Source organism: Acinonyx jubatus, chromosome B4 (genome assembly GCF_027475565.1).
Source record: "Acinonyx jubatus isolate Ajub_Pintada_27869175 chromosome B4, VMU_Ajub_asm_v1.0, whole genome shotgun sequence".
NCBI lineage: Eukaryota > Metazoa > Chordata > Mammalia > Carnivora > Felidae > Acinonyx > Acinonyx jubatus.
In genome coordinates this window covers 65,285,634-65,300,165 of record NC_069387.1, presented here as the reverse complement: position 1 = coordinate 65,300,165, position 14,532 = coordinate 65,285,634, and positions in this window count along the sequence as shown.

The window sequence follows — 14,532 nt, the reverse complement described above, 5'->3', positions numbered from 1 at the left end:
GAGACAGGATATGGAGCCTGAGGCAAAGGCAATAAGAATTTGTAGGGCAGATGACCACAGAGGAAAGAGCTGCCCTGTGCTTCTACAAAGCAGTCTAAGATTATTAGAGTCAAAGAAATCAAGTATCATTTTGGAAAATGAGTTGTAACCTACTAATCTACAAATCGAATCCACTGACCAGTTCTAATCAAATTCAAAAGCACTTCTGTCTTTTAAATACTATTAAAAGGTATAATTTCTAATCCACAATAGTACTTCCTTAGAAACTAATTCCATCACTCTTTGCAGCTGAACTCGGGTTACAACTTCTCTTCAACTCCCAAATCTCAGCAAGAGGTAAGAGTGGTCCTAGGCTTTACTCTGCAGCCCCCTTTGTCTCGCCCATTGCCTGACCCTCTAGATTTTACCTGCCTGTTCTCCATATTCTCTATGGTATAAGCCCAGCATCTGGTGTCCCTTATCATTCTCCTTAAGGAAGAGTAGCTGAGTGGGCAGAGACAGACTTTCCTAAGCAACACTGGTGGAGGAGGAAAGAGGGAGGGCAGGAAACATCTGGATGTGAATAAATATTGTTCCTTCTATGAAAAGATGAGCTGTCATACATACTTCTCATCCCTTTTTTGGATGGAGTTCAACAACCTCTTCAATTCAGCCAAATGACTGAATTCTGGGTATTGTGCAGAATGGCTGCTACAGAATGTGCAGTCCAAAATATTAAATGTGGATCAATGTGACCAAAGCCATAATTAATTCAACTCCAAGTATTTTCATAGTCTTCATTTGGGAAAAGCAAATGGCTAGAAAAGAATTTTTGACAAATTTCTGGCAAAGCTTAAAAATATTGAATTTATTTGAAGGTAACAAACAAATTTGGAAGCCAGAATATTTTAAGACTCTATTGTTTCTTGAGTAACAAGTCATTTATTTTCATTAGATTCTATATACATGCACACAAAGATGCCAGATTCCCCCCACATAGATTTTCTTGGTAAATAGGGAACTTTTGAATGTCTCTTATAACCAATGCCAAGTGAAAAGTACAAAGGCGATGCTGAGCTCATGGAATTGTTATTTTTTTTAAAAATTGTTTTAATGTTTATTTATTTTTGAGAGAGAGACAGACAGAGAGAGACCGAGAGACAGAGTGTGAGTGGGGGAGGAGCAGAGAGACAGGGAGACACAGAATCTGAAGCAGGCTCCAGGCTCTGAGCTATCAGCACAGAGCCTGATGCAGGGCTTGAACCCACAAACTGTGAAATCATGACCTGAGCCAAAGTCAGACATTTAACTGACTGAGATGGAATTATTAATATGATGACAATAACCCATGAAAATTTCTTTACATTTCTTGAAAAAATGGACAATCAAATGAGATCATTGCACATTCATATACTTCAGTTGTTAAATTCTGAGTAAAATTCCTTGGTTGCAAATTTTGAGGCATGAATTTTAAGTTGAGTGTTGTAACTGAAGATAATCAGAATTTGCTTGAGGAAAGAATATTATTGAAAAAGAAATACAAGGTCACATTCATATTTAAGTCTTTAAATTTTTTTAAAGATTTATTTATTTTTGAGAGAGTGAGGCAGAGCACAAGTGGGGGAGGGGCAGGGAGGGGGGAGACACAGAATCCAAAGCAGGCTCCAGGCTCTGAGCTATCAGCACAAAGCCTGACAGGGGACTCGAACTCATGGACCATGAGATCATGACCTGAGCCGAAGTCGGACACTTAACCAACTGAGCCACCCAGGGGCCCCAAGGGTTTAAATCTTTTGATTTAAATGTTACTAGTCAAAGACAAATCATAGGATGAGAATAATCTATAAATGAAACCTTTTCTTCCTCAGAAAGTTGTCTTAGCATCAAACACAAATACAACTTTTTACTCCCAACTTTAAGCTTGGGTGATCCGCAAAAGCAGTGTCTTATTGTAGAAATAATAAAGTGAATTTATTTCCATCCTCTTCGACATAATTAGCAATAGGGCAGAACTAGGACTTGTCAAACGGAAGATGCAAAGATGCACTGAAATGGAGGCTAAGGGTTACGTATAGTAGTGAACAGCATATGTCCTGAAAGAGGGGCCAGTGGGGTCACCCTTTGGGTGCAGAATAGGATGCTGAAGGTTAGAAAACAAGAAAAGTGGGATTTCCAGGAAAGGGAAGAAAATGAGTAGAAACAAAGATTTATGAGGTAAGGTTTTTAAAATTGTTTTCAGTTTGCCGGTTTTTTCCCTCATCATGATTTTACTGAATATATCTTCCATGCCCCACTGATTTGGGGGCACTACTTCGGTAATATTTTAAATTTCAGGAGGAAGAGTTCATCCCATGGAATAGCTGAACAATCACATTCCACTGACGTACCTGCTTTAGGGATCTCCATGTTACTAAATCTATATATTGGCGTCTCTCACTTAATGCCAGTAATCTGTTGCTGAAAATGAGAAGTTTTGTGTGAGAACACTAACCAAGAGCCTATAACCCATTTTTTTTTTAATTTTTTTTTCAACGTTTATTTATTTTTGCGACAGAGAGAGACAGAGCATGAACGGGGGAGGGGCAGAGAGAGAGGGAGACACAGAATCGGAAACAGGCTCCAGGCTCTGAGCCATCAGCCCAGAGCCTGACGCGGGGCTCGAACTCCCGGACCGCGAGATCGTGACCTGGCTGAAGTCGGACGCTTAACCGACTGCGCCACCCAGGCGCCCCTCCATTATTTTAATAGAGGAAAATGACACTGCATTATACATCATCCCAAATTCCCCAGCAAATGTCCAGAATTAAACTAAAAGCTAGTAAATACATATACAAAAAGCATACTGTAATGGTAGGAGCTACAACGCTTTAAACATAGCTTCCTGATCATCAGTGATTGTTTTTTTAAAAAATACAATAGTTGCTTTTTAAGCGGTAGTATGTAGAATTTGCATGAAATACCATGTTAAACACACAGGAAAAAAATAGTAATAAATAAATTTGTTATAAACAAGGCAGATCAAAGTAATAATTAAAAACAAGAACATTTCCGGTAATACCCTCTACTTACTAAGTCAAGTGCAGGCTTAAAACTTGAAAGTTGTGGATGGAGGAGAGTTTAGATGCACATTTGCTTAGTATGGTTTTCAAAATGTTTAACACATTGTTCTGATGATCTACCCAATGTACCCAATAGTATACAGAATGTAATTTTCCTACACATCTCTTTTAAATATGTTTTATTGCATTTGGAGGAAATTATCATATGTTTTTCCATATAAACATTGCTCAAAACATAAATTGATAGCAATGTACATTCTTTACATCTGGGTACTAAAAACTACGAAGCTTGTAAAAACTGGTGAAATATGAATAAGGTTTGTAGTTGAGTTAGTAGCATTATTTACTACTTACAACATAAATTTCCTGGTTTTGGCAATGTATTATGACTATATAAGATGTTTTCAGTGGGAGAAGCAGAGCAAAGGTAGATGAGAATGCTACTATTTTTTCACAACTTCTAATGAGTCTTAAACTATTTCAAAATGTAAAAGTATTTTAAATAAAAAAGTATCAAAAAAGGATTAAACTGGGAAGATATTGTGTGGAGGATGTCTGTACTTTATTGATGTTATTGACTTATGATCTTGAGCTTAAATTAGGTTCACAAAATTAGAACTGTTCTTTGTACTGAAGGTTCTTTGTCTTCGAGTTTAGTTAGAATATGTTGATTACCATAATCTGATCACATTCCTCATTTTAGAAACTATATGACTTGTTAATTAGAATTGATACAGTGAATGAATTAACAGCTTCTAGCTGGAGATATTTCTGTGTTTTATACAATGTGATGAATTCATTCTAGGTTTTTAAAGTCAAAAGAAATAACTCATACTGCAATGAATAAAATGTGTGTACCTATCATTTCTTTTACAAGAGCCTTAACATCACTAAGTATATCAAATTTTAAGACTGTAGTCTTTCCTGTGAGCAGAGGAAACAGAGTGAAGAAACTCATATTTGTAGAATATCTATTGTGTATCAAACACTATGATGGGCACTTCCATTTTCTCATTAAATCTTCCTAATGACTCTACAAGTCAAGTATTATTATCCCCACTTGAAAGATGGGAAAATTGCCTAAAAGAGATTAAGCAATTTATCAAAGGTTTCATAGCGAATAAGTGTTTGGAATCATGATTTAAACTCAGATCTGCAGCTTTCATTTAGCTCTAGCTCTCCACTGATGGCATGGGGACACTGATTTTGATGCTTACTTAGTAATTGCACTTGTCAACAGAGATAATAAATCTTTGATCTTCCCCTAGCCTGAAAAATTATTCTGTATTGATCATTTTGTCCTTCTCATCTTCCTGTAGTTATGGGCAATACTTGTTCAGATATGGACTAATCTCTACTTTAAATATTCCTGAGCACTTGTAATTTTCTACTGTGTTCTATACAAGGATTACATCTGCCTTGTTTTGTTCTGTTTTTTTTTCCAAGTGCAATTTACTCCCACCACTTAAAAGAGAAAGAATTTATTTAAAAGTTGTAGGGTAGATCACAAATCTGTTGGTGAAGCAGAGAAGCAAAGAAGTCAGAAACAATGTCCAACCATATCTCAGGACTTTTCTAGCTAAAATGTCATCCTTATTTTGGTTGCCTCATGCTTAGTTTCTATGATACTCAGAATTGGACCTTAGAATCTGTAGTATAGGTTCCTCTAACAAGCCAATATGGCCTGGAGACACGAGCCATGAAATCAATTTTCCTAAATATAACTGTGACCACATAATGCACATTTCCACATCCAAGACTTCAGATACGTTTTATTGGCAGAATCTAGAATTTGATGACTTTATTTTGATGTGTTTTTTAAATTTATTTTTGAAGGAGAGAGAGAGAGAATGAGTGGGTGAGGAGCAGAGAGAGAGGGAGACACAGAACTTGAAGCAGGCTCCAGAGTCTATGCTGTCAGCACAGAGCCCGATGCAGGGCTTGAACTCATGAACCGCGAGATCATGACCTGAGCTGAAGTCGGACGCTCAACCGACTGAGCCACCCAGGCACCACTGATGACTTTATTTTGAACAACTAGAAGGTCAAATCTGTTTGAGGAAGCACCTTTCAATAGTGATGACAGTAAAGTCTTCATAGCCTTCATCAAAAAATTATAGTCGTTTATCAGAGTGACCTTGCAATGCAGAATAGGGATAACAGAGCAGTGGCCCTGAGCTGACATGAATCCCAGAGGCCCTAAAATGGCTTCATGCTCTATCAGTCAGTGTGAGGTCTAATGGAGGCCAAAGGAGATGAAGTTTTGGCTCAAGTTCCTTTAAAAATGGACTCCTAGACCTATGAGTCTACCCTAGACTTATTTACCAAGTTCCTAAATCCATGATTGGGATAGATAACTCAGCACTTGCTACATAACATACTTATTACTAGCAAAAATCAACACTGCATATCTGAAATGGCACCATTTACCACATAATTATTTGACTACCTTTCCTTCCATTATGGAATAGGCAGTAATTTGACTTCACAGGACCAGACACTAAAAATACGGATTTTTTTTTCCTACCCACAATATTTGGGACAGTATTATAATCTAAAGACTTAATGAATGCTTTATTAAAAATCATAATATTCAATAACAACAACATTACTTCTGACCAAAGAACTCATTTTACAGCAAAATAAGTGAAGTTCTTTGTTTAGACTCATATCCATGACAGTAGTAAGTCTTACCATATACACTGTCAACAGAAGAAGCAGCTGACATGACAAAACTGTGCAATAATATACTAAAAATGAACTTAGACTAGAGATTCAGTAAACAACTGTGAAGTATTGATATGCTGTCCCAGAAGATTTACTGGGTATGCTAAACCAATATCTAGTGTATAGTGCTTTTTCTTCTGTATCCAAAATATATGGATCCAAGAACTAAGGATGCAAATACCTTCAATGTTTCTAACACCTATAAGTCTGGGCTCTATTAGTTTAGAAGTCTTATTTCTGAGAGAGTCAAAGAAAGGAAGGGGGTCATTGTATTTGATCAAGTGACTGGTTCCAATTATTAATGAAGAAAGAAGGCTGTTGCTACCCAGGGGAATCAGGAGAAGTGTGGAACCCAGAGTGTTCCATATACAGTGATGGAAGAATAGAAGACTAAATCAACTCAATGCAGTTAAGAACACTAATGGTTTAGTTCCTTCAGATGTAAAGGTTTGGGTAAACAAACAAACATGATCAATTGAGGAACTTAGTAATAAGTATTGGAAGAAGAAAATGATGAAAATCAAAATGGCCTCATGACTGGTTACAAAAATAAGGGCTGTATTGGCTATACATATTTTCTTGCTTTATATATACATATTGTAATATATATATATAATACAATGTATATTATATATGATATAATACATATAATATATAGTATATATTAATTTTTTCTTCTCCACTGTCCCAATTTTATGTAGTGTGTGTCAATGATTTATTTTAGACTTCTAATTCTGTAGTTTATTTACAGAATGTCAAAAGAGATTGTGATTGTGCTTTAAAAAAATGACCATTATCCGCAGAAGCATATGGTGTCTTATGGGAATTTGCATTTCCTTTGCCTTTAGGGTTAGATTACAAGAAGGGAGACAATCATGAAAAATTCTTAAGGAGAAAAGGAAAAACAATTCATCTCCAGCAGCAACTGCAAGAAACTCATGGACATCAACAGACAGTATCTAGAGCTATAAAGGGTGTGAAATTGTACCCTGTTTAAAATTATCCTACTACAGTTTCATAAATGCTGGCAGTGATAGGAGACTTCTCGATCAGAGACAAAGATGGTACAGCAGGCAGCACAAGCTTCTTGTTCACACACTTGCCCAAGTCCCATGGGAGTGATGTGGAGCCACATGGGTAGATGATGCACACAAAGTAGCTTTGTGTTGCAGGTGAGAAATCCTGAACTTAGGAGACCTCTAGTCTTACAAGAAGACAGCCAATGTGTCCAATCTTTATCAGGAGGGAAGACATCTTTATTATCCTGATCAGGAAACAAACCTACTCTGTGCCCAGGAGACCTTATCTCTCTGTTCCAAGTTTGTTTGCTATAAATATCCTTGGAAAGATAGTCTAGAACAAGATGCTATACAAAATATTCAGAAACACCATGGAGAATTGTCTTTTATTTATTTTTTTAATTTTTAAACTTTTATTATTATGTTTTTTAATCTGAGAGAGAGAGAGAGAGCACCTGATTGGGGGAGAGGGGCAGAGGGAAGGAGAGAAAGAAAGAATCTTTTTTTTTTTTAATGTTTATTTTTGAGAGAGCAAGATCAAGCACAAGCAGGGGAGGGACAGAGGAAGAGAGGGACAGAGGACCTGAAGCAGGCTTTGCACTGACAGCAGAGAGCCCAATACGGGGGTTGAACTCATGGACCCTAAAATCATGACCTGAGCCGAAGTTGGACACTTAACTGACTGAGCCACCCAAGCGCCCCATGAGAGAGAGTCTTAAGCAGGCTTCGTGCTCAGCGGAGGCCAAAGTGGGGCTCAATCCCATGACCCTGGGATCATGACCTGAGCTGAAATCAAGAGTCGAATGCCACCCAGGCGCCCAGAGAATTGTCTGTCAATAAGCAGGTATGGATGTGCTAAATTTCTTTCTACTCAAATTAGTTCTGTTTTCCTAATCAAACCCTGATAGACATTATTGTTTTTAGAAACTTTAGCCAAGACAATAAAATACAAAACAAAGATAAGACAAAATGGGGGTAAAATTATTATTATTTTCATAACACATAATTACATTTCAAGAATATCCTTGAGAATTCCCTGAAAACATTATAATTTCTAGAAGTCATTTAAGTGACTAGAAAAGTATATATAAGTAAGCAAAAATTTCTAATTCCCCTACGTGTCAGTAATAACCAGTGAAAACACCACTTAAAAACTCAAAATTAAGGATAAATTAATCACAAAGCATCTAGGAATTAATTTAAATTAAGAAAGACAAGTCTGTGACATAAACTAAATATTCTTATTACTAGATACGGAAGGATTGAATAAATAAAGAAAAATATAGAACTCTTGGGTGGTATAACTTGATATAAATATTTAAGTTCTTTCTAAGTTAGATTAAAAGATTTAAGATAGTGTTTATCAAAATTTCAACAGCATGAACAAAAGCTCAGAGCACTGAAAAGTGGAACTATACCTGAGGCGTAATCATCTAAGAATCTAGGAAGAAAGGAAACCCTGGTCTGGCTGAGTTAGGCCAGAGGGGAAAACCAGATCCAGATCCAGTGATTCAAAGTGCATTTAGTTCTTTCACTCAAAGTCCATTTATTCTGTCATAGTAAAAGTTTAAAATTTGTACAGGTGCCTGGCTGGCTCAGTTGGTAGAGTGTGAGACTCTTGATATTAGGATTGTGAGTTTGATCCCCATGTTCGGTTAGAGATTACTTAAAATAATATCTTTAAAAAAAAAGTTTAAGTGCTGTATACATTTCTCTCACAAAGTAGATTAGTGAATAATTTTTTTCTCTATCAGAATTTCTTCAATTTAATCCCAAATTTTTAATGTAAGGTATGTGAAGGCAGCATATTAAAAGTTCTTTTTATTATATATACATTTATTATATATAAATATGATATTAGTGCCAGATGAAAATTATGTGTGGAAGACTTTCTAATGAGCTGTGGTTTTTGTTATTCAGCATCCACTCCTCCCTGCATTTTTGTAATAGTACTGTTCTTTCCCTTCAAGGACCACCTCTACTCCATTCCTCCATTCTCAGTCCATGTATTTTGATACATTGGCTCTTCTGGACTCCAAGAGTGTACACAAAATGCACAGATGGATTGAATAGTGGGGGGTTGGCTAATCAATAAGAGCATCAGATCTTCATGCCATTGAGATTGGGTCAAGTTTCTTCATGGGTCCCCATCAGACCTAATGAAATGTAATGTGACAGATTTCTACCAGGATCACCGAGGGAGGCAAGTTGTCTTCTCTGGTGTGACTTTGGTATTCATAATGATGTGAGGCTAGTGCTAAGAGTATGATAATTAAGCCAAAGAAGGGAAGAAGAGAACCACATGAATTCCTGTATCAAGTTCTGCTTTAAAAATATCATTTAAGAGGCACCTAGATGGCACAGTCAGTTGAGTGTCTGACTCTAGGTTTTGGCTCAGGTCATGGTCTCCTGGTTTGTGGAATCAAGCTGACAGAGCGGAGCTTGCTTAGGATTCTCTCTCCCTCTCTCTCGGCACCTCTCCCACTGGTGCTTTCTGTTGCTCTCTCAAAATAAAAATAAATCATGTTAAAAAATACTATTTAAAATATTGTTACTAAGATTTTCAGTTTTTTTTATTGAATAAATTTTCTTTCTGCTTAAACTGATTGATTGAGTGTTGTGCTCCTGGCAGTCAAAAAGAGTCCTAACTGGTGTAACCAGCTATCTAAAAGTAGGTAGGGTGAACACATTTTTTGGAAAAGAAGGGGAAGAATTTTATATGTTGATATACCATGCAAAGTATAAATGTAATACAAGATAACTTCACTGACAATAATGCTTAAACGTTTTTAAATTCTAGTCAGGAAATACCTATAGCTTTTGTTTTGAGATAAGCAGTTCTTTTGAAGGACACTTGCTTTTTAATGCAAATTTCCTTAATACTATTTAAAGAGTTCCATATGAAAAATTCCACTTGAAGATGCACAATTAATCATACTCAAGATAAGTATATATTCATACTTACTAATTCTGAACACAATTCCTTCATTTGTAGAAGGAAAATACAAACTGTGAGAGTCGACAAAATTTAGCCTGACTACTGAACTACTGAACCAATAGCAACGTGGAGATCAAAATCCTCCTTTCCAAATTTCTGACTTTTATATAGTTCCCCTCACTCTTTACATACCTGATAACTTTTGTCTAGTTTGGGGAACCTCAACATGCCTGTGGTCACCCATTTGAAACCTGGCTGCTGAGTCCCTGATCTTAATTCCTCTTCACAATTATATACAATGACTATTTATCAAGCTCCTACTTTTTATTTGTAGTGAACTAAAAATTTTCTGCCTCTTAAAAGCTTACATTCCACTGGAAAAGACTTGAAAATAATGCAATAAATAACTATATAATATAATTTCAGGTAGTTAAACAATGCAAAACAAAATATTACAAAGACAGAATGCTACTTCGAAAAGAGCAGTGGGGAAGGACTATGAGCAGTGACATTTAAGCAAAGATTTCAGTAACCTAAGGGGCGATACATAAAACATATTGGGAAGGAACTGATGAAACAGTAAGAATATTGTGCTTGAGGCCAAGTTTGCTTTATGTTTGAGAAAGAGCAAGAAACCTGGAGCAGAGCAAAAGAGTGACAGAACCTGAACTAGAAAAGGTAACCAGACGCCAGATACACATAGCCTTTAGGTGGAAGCAATTTTAATTTTATTCCTAAAAAGCTTTTGGAAATTTGAATGAGAGGAGATAGATGATTTGAATCTTTTTTTTTTTTTCTTGAATGTTTATTTATTTTTGAAAGAGAAAGAGAGAGAGCAGGGGAGGGCAAAGAGAGAGGGAAACAGAAAATCCCAAACATGTTTCCCACTGTCAGAGCAGAGCCTGACATGGGGCTCAAAGTCACAAACCATGAGATCATGACCTAAGCTGAAATCAAGAGTCAGATGCTCAAGGCACTGAGCCACCCAGGTGTCCTGATGATTTGCATTTTAAAAGGACTACTGTGGTTGAAGTGCAGAAAAGAGACTGTTCTCTGATTAAAGGAATAAAGAATGATATGAGTGGAAGCAAGAACAGCTGGAGTATTGCTTTAGGCAAGAAGAGAAATGGTGGAGCATAGATCAGAACAAGAGAGTGAAGGAGTTTGTCCTCCTGATCACACATTCCTAAGGTCACACTTCTACCTTGTTATTGTTAGGGCAGTAATTCTGCTCTACAACCAAGAGTTCATGACATTCCAGGTTGCTTGATAAATTTGTCCAATTATGATCTTTCTTTGGCATCACTGGGGCCTCCAAGCCATTGGTTCCTATGCTCATTCCTGATCCATCAGCCTTCTCTCTCATTTACTCTCCTTATCCAGATTAGATTTCATGGTTCCTTTTTAAGTGACAGTCATGATAACATCAGGAATGCCATAGTTCTTTTTTGAACTTTTTAATGTTTACTTTTTCCTAATGTTTTTAATGTTTATTTATTTTTGAGAGAGACAGAGACAGAATGCGAGTGGGTTAGTTGGAGAGAGAGAGGGAGACACAGAATCAGAAGCACAGAGCCGGACGCGGGGCTCAAACTCTCTAATCCGTGAGATCATGACCTGAGCCGAAGTCGGACGCTCAACCAACTGAGCCACACAGGCGCCCCCTTTAGTGTTTATTTTTGAGAGACAGAGTGAGAGAGTGTGAATGGGGGTGGGGCAGAGAGAGAGGGAGACACAGAATCTGAAGCACAGAGCCCGATGTGGGGCTCAAACTCTCTAACCTGTGAGATCATGACCTGGGCTGAAGTTGGACACTTAACCCACTGAGTCACCCAGGTGCCCCTGGAATGCCATAGTTCTTTAGCATGCTCATCTCACTAATCTGGCAAAAATTCAAGGCTACATGATACCATTGTTGACTTTCTGTTTTTTGGTACCACAACTTTGTATCATTACCCAACACATACCACAGAAGAACCTGGGTAGCATGCTTAAGACCTCCTCTCCCTCATCTCTTTTACCCTTTTCCATATATCATCAATTTGTCACCATCTGGTGTCCTAAATGTCTCTCAAATGGATTCAATTCCTTATGGGTAACTCACCAGTCTTGTCAGTCATTTTCAACTCTTGCCTAAACTCTTCAAGGACCTATAACTAGTCCTCTACAGTGTTGCACCCGTATAATGCAATCTCATTGATGAAACCAGAATGGCACTATTTACAATCAAATCTGATCATCCTCCTTCTTTGATTAAAAATTTTCAATCACTTGTTCTAGGATTATTTCTGTAGGATGGCCTATAAAAGTAGGGGGAATATACTTTATTGTCCAAAATGAGCCACTTTTGAAAGCAAAGGGGGAAACTATTAATAGGTATGTTAGGATACATAAACCTAAAAAACCTGAGACATATAGTCAAACAACATAACATCCCATTGATCCAGTCACTCACTAATGCTCTAGTCTCATCTCACGTTCCATCCCGATCAAATAAAAATATTCCAGGGGTGCCTGGGTGGCTCAGTAGGTTGAGCGTCTGACTTCGGCTCAGGTCATGATCTTGCAGTTCGTGGGTTTGAGCCCCGCGTCGGGCTCTGTGCTGACAGCTCGGAGCCTGGAGCCTGTTTCAGATTCTGTGTCTCCCTCTCTCTGCCCCTTCCCCGCTCATGCTCTGTCTCTCTCTGTCTCTGAAAGATGAATAAACATTAAAAAAAAAATATTCCAGCCACAGTCATGGTTCCTCTTTGCCAATCTAGATCTTTCATCCAGTACGTTCACACTAGAACACACTTCTTGTCCCTTCACCATGTTACCTTGTGAACTTCTTTTTCATTTCTCAACTCAAATTTCTCTATTCTCTCCTCCCCCTTTACAGCAGAACCTTTGAAAAGAGGTGCTCATTTTTCCTTATTTTCTATTCACTCCACAGTCTGTGCCAATGCAGCTTCTCTCTCATCCAGGAAAGCCGTCTCTGGTCTTCCTGTTTAGGTCAAGTCCTCCTATTATATTCTTTTATAATATCACCTTATATTTAATAGTTTAAAATATAAATTTAAATTTAAGTAAATTTATATATTTATAATTTAAAATGTAAATAAATGTATAACTTAAAATATAAATATATAAATTATAACTCCTTCTAATTTAACATTTATCTGTGTTATTATTTGATTGGTTTACTTTCTAGATTAATTTTGCTTATTATATACTTAAAATTCCTGGAGAAATGTCTACCACACTAGTAGACACTCGATACATGTTCATTTGCTAAACTTCTGACTAAATCAATGAAAATTTAAAGCAAAGAAGAAAAGAGAGTAACCACACTTATCACACTGTTCTAATGAATGGTAGATCTGAATAAGTCTTTCTCTATGTGTTAATTCCAACATGGTTTGGTTGGAAAAGAATGTGATGTATTTTTTTTACTAGTATGCTCCAAATATTTGCTACTAGTCTTTAGAGAATCTATAACTTTGCCGTGTCCTTTATTGGAGCCACATAGACACATTTGTAGGATATTTCTTTTCCTTTTGTTTTGTCTCTTAAATTTATTGTGACTGATACACATGGCATAAAGGGACATAAGAACCAACGCATAAATGCACAAGAGAATTTACCCGTGTATCTTCTTCTACGTATATCCTGTTTCTACTGCCCCTACCACCACCCCACCAGAAAATTAGTTTGGGTATGAGACATAAAATTCCTCATATCTAAATGAAGGCAAAAATATCCTCCCCCCCCCCCAAAAAAAATAAATGTGTATGGAGTAGAATGGGAATGGGGTAAACAATCGTTTTGGTGTTTTAGTAAACTAGATGAAGTTGTTTGGGTTCATCCTGTTTTATTCTTCCCACATCTGAGTCATAGTTTTTTCCTCATTAAGTTAGAGAAACTAGTACCAAACTTGTCAGCTTGTGAGAACAAACTTCACAACATAAAAGCTTAAACTCTTTTCAAAACTGAGTATCTCTAAGAGTGTAAGCAGTTAACATTAATGACTACCCAAACCAAATCACAAGGCAGACAACCAGAAACTATGTACCTGAGAATAGCACACAACACCATGTATATAGTAGTTTTTCCAAACAATTGAATCTGAGTCTGATCAACCTTTGGGTCTAACCAATTTATAGGAAATATAAGGGATAGAGGAACACATTAACAGACACAACAGAGATATAATCAATAAAATTCAGACTGTGGAAACTCTACAAAACAAAAGGTAGAAACAGAAGTTCCTACCATAAATAAATTGCAAGGATGGGGGAGGGTGGCTGGAGGGGACTCTACATTAAAATAAATTTAATAGATACACTAAACAAATTGCAATGTGTGGAGTTGATTTTGATCCTGATTCAAGTAAATAAACATCAAAAATGTGAAAAACAAAACTATTAGGGAAAAGTGAATACTGACTGGATATTTAAAATAATGAAGGGCTGTGGTTAACTTTTTTGGTGGAATGTTTTTAAACAGGAATTGTGTTTTTAAACAGGAATTCTTGTCTTTTAGAGCTACATACTGAAGTATTTGTATATGGAATAAAATATGATGTCTGGGATTTGCTTCAGAATAATTCAGGGGAAGGGTGAAAGGGAGTCAGGTATACATGAAACAAGATTAGCTTTGAATAGGTAATTATACATGTGAGGTGATGGGTGCATGTGATTTTATTAAACTATTCTTTATATATTTATGTATTTGAAAAATTTTATGAAAAACACCCAATTTAAAAATAATCCTTAAGGGAAAGAGGCAATTCTTTTCCTTTTTCTTTTCCTTCCTCCTCTTCCTCCCTCCG